Source organism: Chiloscyllium plagiosum, chromosome 8 (assembly GCF_004010195.1).
Source record: "Chiloscyllium plagiosum isolate BGI_BamShark_2017 chromosome 8, ASM401019v2, whole genome shotgun sequence".
Classification (NCBI taxonomy): Eukaryota; Metazoa; Chordata; class Chondrichthyes; order Orectolobiformes; family Hemiscylliidae; genus Chiloscyllium; species Chiloscyllium plagiosum.
This window is the reverse complement of record NC_057717.1, coordinates 63,487,114-63,495,336: the sequence shown is the minus strand read 5'-3', so window position 1 is coordinate 63,495,336 and position 8,223 is coordinate 63,487,114. Positions and strand designations below refer to the sequence as shown.

Below are 8,223 nucleotides of genomic sequence, written 5' to 3'. Positions count from 1 at the left end.
TACAGTCAGTCAATTTGACAGTTGTGCATTTGGCAGGTCGCGAAAACGTGATTTCCCAATGCGTTGTCGAGACTCGAATTCGATATGGAGACGTTCGGGTTTGATTCTGCCACGGCCTAAATTTGAAAGTGGTTTGCATGTTTGCGTGTGTACAGTCGGTATAGTGTATATTTGTGTCTTGGAGTGTAACCAGTTTTATTTTCTGTTGGGTTTTAGAAATGAAGCGATCAACAATAGATTGATATTCATTTTTCTTTGATAATGTAAATCTGAACCAAAAACATGAATTGTTGCAGAAACTCAGCAGGCCTGGCAGCATCTGTGGAGAGAAACGGAGTTAAAGTTTTATATCGACAGAAACCCGTTACTTATACATTTCTATATTATAATGCCGGGAAAATTATCAGTCTTATCCGTTGAATCAGGATTTTTAGGAAAATATCTCAATGACTGTCAACCGTCACCTTTACAATTTCTAGAGGACTTTATTGACTGTAATGCTGTTTCTGTTGCTCACAGCTGATGAAAGGCTGTGCTAAATGATTGTCGTTTCCTTTCTCTCAGTTTGCAGCAATGTCGAACGTGTAATTGGTCATTTCAGTGTCGCACTCAGCATGTGTCTCCACATGTCTCTCTTTGTCTCTGTGCATCCACCTCACCCTCTTCCTCTTGCACATTCTCCGACACTCTGCCTGTCCATACAGCTCGTTACCTATTTCGGCTCCATAAAACGTCTGATATTTTGAGACAGTTTGAGTGTACAGCTGCTGAGAGGCTTTTTGCCCACTGACTGGAATGTGTAGAACTGGTCTCACATTCTCCGGATAATGTGTCTGTCATTTCAAACCAGGTAAGGCGACCCTTCTTCCTCAAACAATGATGACTGTTTCGAATTCAAAATAGAATTCCTAATCCACCAGACAAAAAAAGGAATTATACTACAAATAAAGAAGCGCAACGATGTATATATTGTTGGTTTAAATGTATGAACGGTGACATCAGAGAATGAGAGTGATCAGCTGGTGATGTCTCTGCCATTTCCACAAAATTCCCCGGCAAATCTGCAACGTTGCCTGCCTCATCTCGTTATTCCGACCAAACTGGGAATGAAGGAGGGGGAAGAAAAGAGGAGGAGAAGCAGAAGTGCTTGTGGAATAATGGAAAGAAACCACAGACATAAGCAATAGTTCGGAATATAGAGCACATGGCATTCACTGTTGGAACTTAACCTGGATCACCGAATCAGACCAGGGTGAAAGTTCAAAAAGACGATGCGTGAATTTAGGGAAGACTTGAAAGACCAAGCCCAAATAGGCACCGCTGGGATTTGAACCCAGGATCTCCTGTTTACTAGACAAGCGCTTTAACCAACTAAGCCACGGCGCCACACTGCCAACGTGAAGTTGGCAACATCCATATGTGAAGTTGCTTAACCACTTCCTCACAGTATTGTTGTGAGGACCATGTCGACGGGGAAAGGAAGAAAAATGGGTAAGAGAAAGGAACAGTAAATAGTTACTACTCAATTACTCTGTTAGATTTTTTTTTAAAATGTCAATTTTTACTTTAAATGTTGATTTTGGGGAATAGTTCCTTGTCTCTCGCGTTTTCCAAGATTACCACATGGGTTAAATCGTTTCTGGGTTGGACGACCAAATTAGCAGCTGGCTGGGGATTAATCCGTGTCATAACAGAGGTTTCCCCAATCAAAACCAACACCATCCCTCTCTTTCCTTCCATTATATCCTTCATGAAGCATCTGTATCTTGGAATAATGAACTGACAGTCCTGTCTCTCCCTCAGTTGTGTTTCTGTAATACCTGTGAAGTTCCAGTCCCATGTTCCCATCCATACCCCGAGTCATCTGCCTTAGCTGTCAGGCCCCGTGAAGGTAAATGAATTGAGTTTAATTCATCAGTTTTCCCTCGTTGCTTGCTTTATATTTGTCTGCATTGTTCATTGAAATTACTTACTTCAACATCTGCAACAGCTTCAACCTTCTTACTGTCCTTACAACTGTTCAGGTTCCAACATCCCTGCCAGATTAGTTTAAATCCTCTGGGGTAGTTCCAGAATTTCCCCACCTGGAGATGAAATTTACTCCCGCTACCAGTTCAGGTGCCTTTCCCACCCTGTCTAACGGTGCTGACAACTTCAGGGATCTATGCACTTGTTCATTGAAGTCCGTGTGTTCCTCAATACTCCTTAAGGATCCACTGTTCATCAGGTATGTGCTCTGTTTATCGTACCTCCCAAAAGGTATTAAATCATACTGATCAGGAGTGTACTACATTTTCCATTACTCTGCACTGTTTTTCAACGGATCAATATCAGACTGTATACAGAAACTGTCCGCCTCACTGTGGACAGCACCCTGACATTTCATGTCATCTGCAAACCTGCTACTGATACCTTCTAGTTTGACATCCAAACTATTAATGTAGATAACAAACAGTTGTGGTACCGCCGCATGTCACCGTCGTACACCACTGGGCAAAGTCTGCTCATCACAAAAGGAACCGTTCACCAATTTTGGATCCAAATTGCCAGCTTATCTTGGATTCCATAGGCTCTTCCCTTTTGTAGCAGCCTTCATTTGGAGCACTTCACCTGCGTCCAGCAAAGTATTAAATACATACGCCAATGATCCTGCAATCTCCTCTCTTCCCTCCCATTGCATCCTGGAATTCATTCTCTTGGTCACCGGGATTTCTTCACTTTATGCCCACGAAACATTTAACACCACAACCTTATTGATCTTAACATGTTCTGGAATCTCAACGTTCGAACTGAAATCTCTGGCTACAATGTCTTTCTCCATTGTGAATACTGATGAGAAATATTATTTTAAGACCTCACCTACTTCAGCTGCATGCACAGATTATTGCTTTTGTTTCTAAAAGGCCCCTTTTCTTTCTCTGGTAATCATCTTACTCTATCTTATAAAACACCTTTTGTCTTTTCCTTAACAGAACCTGCCAAGGATAGTTCATGGCCATTGTCTGCGCCTCATTTTAAAGAACGCCCTTGTCGTCTCCTTCAGCTGTTTTTATTGTACTGTAATTTATTTATCAAACTCACCAGTAATGATCAGTATTGACTGGAATTACTGCGTTTGTCATTCACTTTTGATGAACAAAGTGTCCCCTAATTCCCACTGTATTACTTTACATTAATTCCATTTCCCGATTTTTGACACAACTGCAAATACCTCTTCCCAGACTATATTTGTCACATCCTGTCGAAAGACGGTTAGAATGTCTCGTGATACCTAATGATAATTGGCCTTACATAAATTTAGACAATTATCTTCTGCACAATCCTTATCTCTCTCCGTAATTACTTCGAAATTGACAAAATGATGCTCATTATCCCCAATAAACTACCAAGTCCTTATCTCGGTCATCTTGCCAAGTACCTCCAAACCAAGTTATCTCTGTAACATCCTCCAGCCATTAGCCATCTCCCGATCTGAGCACCATCCTCCTGATCTACAGTCCATGATATTCCTGTAAACGTCTCCTTTCCCTGAAGCATTCCCCGATCCTGTCAGATTGCATCTCACTCCCTTTAATCTTCTATCATACTTCGAAATCTCCTTCGCTGAGTAAATCCCTCCAGTTCCTACAGCATTTCAAGTCAATCGTCCCTTTATGTGACATTATAAAACCTGTTGAATCTTTCCTTGATCTGTAAACTCGCCCAATCTTTGACAGCCCACTATTTTTTCTTAGCCTTCCTATCGCTGTAAGCTTCTGCAGTCACTGAAACCATCAGTGAATGAGTAACATCCAATTGATTACTGTCAGCTCTTGTAATGCGAGCAATTCTGTCTCCCTGTAACCTTGGTCATTCCGAACAGTCCTTTCAAACTCTGCATCCCTCAGTATTTCTAACTTCATCCAGTCTTCACAACCGTCCTTATCTCTGTAGGAGAAAGTGAGGTCTGCAGATGCTGGAGATCAGAGCTGAAAATGTGTTGCTGGAACAGCGCAGCAGATCAGACAGCATTCAGGGAACAGGAGAATCGACGTTTCAGGCATAAGCCCTTTTTCAGGAATGAGGAAAGTGCCAATCTTTGCAACTCTCTGTATCATCGCATCTTACGCAGTCGACCATCCTTATCTTTAGAATTTTACCTGGATGCCGCTATTCTCCTTAAATCTGTAGAGTCTGTTGTACACGTGTTGCCTATGTAAGCTTCTGCAGTCATCACAAAGTTCCATATGATTGTCATTTTTTTGCTGTCGTTAGAATTCTTCTTGCTACTGAAACTTTCGAATAAATGAATCAATGAATTAGCTTTATTTCCACGTGTACTCAAATGTATTCGACACTTGCAGCACCATCTGATTTGCACTCTTCAGTTACAGTATCAGGTACAATGCAACAATATCATCAACACACAGTTTCATCTGAGATACAGAGTACATCGGCACAACCTTTACAAACGGAATAGAGAAATGAAAAATAAGTTATATTGCATTCCGAATCACTGGTACTGCCTGCATCTCTTAGAACATTTCACATGTCTGTGTAAACTGAACGAGAGAGAGAAAAAAAAGTTATTTTTGACTGTCACTTCCTCGGTCACCCTCGTTCGCACTATATTACTGTAACTTCCCCCCATCCTGACACTGACCGTCCTCGTAACGTCTTCCCAACTCTACAGACCTCCCTCTGGTTGTAATCTCCTCCAATTCCTATAATCCTTAGTGTGTAATCTCCTCTAATCCATAGAATCCTCGCTATCTTGTCAGATTCTCTGATTCCTAACACTGTCTATGTCAGGGTAAACTTCTTCAGTAAATACACCCTTCCCATTCCATGTATACTCCCGATAGCAGTCCCTATCACTGGAAGACCCTCTGACCAAAACAACTGGCCATGTCTGTGTGTTTGCCCCAATTCCCCATGGTTCGTTATCTTTGTAATCTTATGTGTCAGACATGAACCAACACTGAGCGTTGTGAAAGACTCAGGCTAAGGTACAAAACATATTTGTTGGCCAGGAATGCACAAGGATGTGCATGTTAACTTAAACCGTAAGTCTCATGAATGCCAAATAACAGGTAAGCCACAGGCGGTAATGAAACCAGCAGCTCTATTGCCAATGACCACATTTGAAGAATCTTTCACGTGGGTGAGAACTTATTGGGTGGGTCCCCTCCAAATAAGTAAAACTTGGAACTAGTCCTTGTTAACCGTAATGGGTGTGACTATCACATTTCCGGAAGCAATTCCATTACAGAGTATTATGTGCAAAAACGGTAGTAGAGGAGTTGGCAGCTTTCATCACACAGTATCGGCTGCCCAGGGAGATTCAGACGAACCAAGGGTCAAATTCTAATGTGAAGCTGTTTAAGGAGGCCATGGATAGCGTAGGGATACAGCACTTTAAATCCAGTGTTATCATGTCAAGAGGATATGGTCAGGATTACTCGAATGATTGAGATAAAAGCATCCAATTCGTATTGTTTGCCATTCGAGATGTCACAAACGAATCTACTCAGTTCACTCCGTTTGAGTTAATATTCGATCATAAAGGGAGAGACCCTTTGAAATGAAAGAATAATTGGTCGGACCAAAGTCAGAGATCTCAGAATTCGATTATGTATCGGACGGGATGGAGAGATTAAATCGAGTAGTCGAGTTAGTTGTACAGCAGCTGAAGAGGACACGGTGTTGATAGAAGCAGGTGGAAGATTAAACCTTCTGAGACTTGGACGTTTCCCCAGGGGATAAATTGATAGTACTGTTTCTAATGATAGCAGATATCTTCAAAGCCACGTTTAGTGGTCCCTATAAAATTGAGAAAAAGTTAGGTAAAGATGCTATCAATGAAAAGGAGCTATCAAGTATGTCATGTGAAGACGTTGAAAACGTATTGCAGAGAAACAGAACTGGAGAAACAGGTGCTAGTTACTGCCCGCAAAATGAGGAATCAAATCCAGATGATATGGATTTTGAAGTACCTCACAATAGATTAAAAATGAGGAAGTCTTTGAGGATTGTAATAGATTACTAAACTACCTGTCTCAGGAGCGTAGAACGGTGTTGAAAGAGTTGGAACATAAGGAACGATGCAAAAATCAGATGAAGAGGACTAATGCTATTGTACATGAAGTAGATGTAAGGAATATTGTTCCTATAAAATAATACCCCTCTGGACTTAATGTTTTGAAATCCAGACAGGTCTAAATGAAGGTGGAGGCCATCGTCGATGAGAACACCATTGAAGCAAGCCAGAGTGAGTGGAGTTTGCCGATCGTCTTAAAGCCCAAAACGACGAGACGCAACGATTCTCTATGGATTGTTGGAAGGTCAACGCCATTACAATATTGGACTCATATCCAATTCCGAGGTTGTAGGACTGTATATAGAATGTCGGACAAGCTGGTTACACTACCAAAATTGGACTTAATGCGTGGTTACTCGCATGTACCTGCAGTAGAGACGGCAAAATAAATTTCTCCCATTGCAACACCCAATTGGCGACATTAGTTTAAAGGGATGCCCTTCGAAATGAAGAACGCTGCTTCCACATTCCAAAGACTCATGCACATAGCTTTGATTAGGTTAACAAGCTGGGCAGTCTATTTGGACAATGTCGTGATCTTTAATGAGTTGTGGAAAGATCACTTGGTACAGTTGGCAGAGCTCATTGAATGACTACGAGAAGCAAAATTGGTGATAAAGCAAATAAAATGGAATTTGTGAAAACGGAGGTGATGATCTTGGACATTCATCCGTCATGGAAGAATTACCTCCTTCCCTCAGAAAACATAACGATGGCTGTTGATAGATTTCCACGACCAACCTCAAAGAAAGAGATGCGTTCAATATTTAGGACTCAGCGAATTCTGTCGGAAGTTTGTTGCAAACTTGAGCAGTGTAACTGCACCATTAACAGATGTTCTGAAGACCACAACTTTTCGGTGGACAGAACCATGCCAGGAGGCATTCAACCATTTGAAATCGATATTCACGACCAAACAAGTTTTAGCAACACCAAACGTTTCAAAAATATTAAAGTCGCTATCGATGCAATTGATATTGGAGTTGGAGCTGTACTCCTACAGGAAGGTGAAGATGGAATTGAACTGCCAGCTGGTTACTTTTCGAAAAAAGATAAACATCTTACAGTGGAAATGTTCCACAATCAAAAATCGACCATTGAATTTGGTACTGACCTGAAAACATTTAAATGTGCAATTCATGAACAATGTTTATAAGATGATTTGTACGTGTATCACAATCCGCTTATATTCTTAGAATGTTTTGAAGTTGAGAATATGAGACGATTTCGTTGGAGTCTTATGTTACAGACGTTTAATTATATAAAAAAAAATACATGTCCAGATCAGAAGACTTCAATCACAGATAGAGTTTAACTGACACACACGCACAGGTGTAAGGGAAGTAGTTAAGGTGAACTAATACTAAAGTTATTTGTATGTTAGGATAACGAGTTTAAAAAGTAGGTAAGGAAAATATAGCAATCTTTTCATTACGATGGTTCATTACTTTTTTAAGGGGGAAGGTGTTATGAAGTTGTGGGTGTACTTTCAGAGAGTTAAAAGCAGCAGAACATTCAGACAACTGTTCTCAATAAGGCAACAATGCAATTAGACTTTGCCAACCAAAATGATCAGCTCTTTGCATTGAGCCAAAAAAAGAACAAGTTCGAATTCGGACAAATCGTTTAGAAAATATCCCGAAAATGACCAAACTCCAAACCTGTTTGAATTAAATATAATGACAATCTTAAATATATTGAAAATCTGATGCTTTGCGGATAGAAGACCAGGGAAAATTGAACAGTTGAGAGGAGAACAGCCAAGTCCTGGCATGGCATGTAACAGACTGCTTGAAAGGATATCTTTCTTGAAAGTACCTTTTCGATCAGGAGCCTGTGACGCAGAAATTCCTAACAAGGACAAAAGAAGACACACGAATATCCGAAGTCAAGCACCTAAAGTTGCCTACTTTTGTGATAAGAAGTTAAAAATCACGCAACGCCAGGTTATACTCCAACAGGTTTAATTGGAAGCACACTAACTTTCGGAGCGACACTCCTTCATCAGGTGATTGTGGAGGGCTCGATTGTAACACAGAATTTATCGCAAATATTTGCAGTGTGATGTAACTAAAATTATACATTGAAGAATTGATTGTCTATTAAGCCTTTCATCTGTTAGAATACAGTGATAGTTTCACTTC

General features: G+C 40.6%; 1 non-coding gene across 1 annotated transcript; it reads right to left on the bottom strand.

Moving 5' to 3' along the window:
* Positions 1–1,312: 1,312 nt before the first annotated feature.
* trnat-agu lies at positions 1,313–1,386 on the bottom strand. Its single transcript has one exon. It is a non-coding gene; the product is annotated as a tRNA-Thr (tRNA).
* Between the last annotated feature and the right edge of the window lie 6,837 nt (positions 1,387–8,223).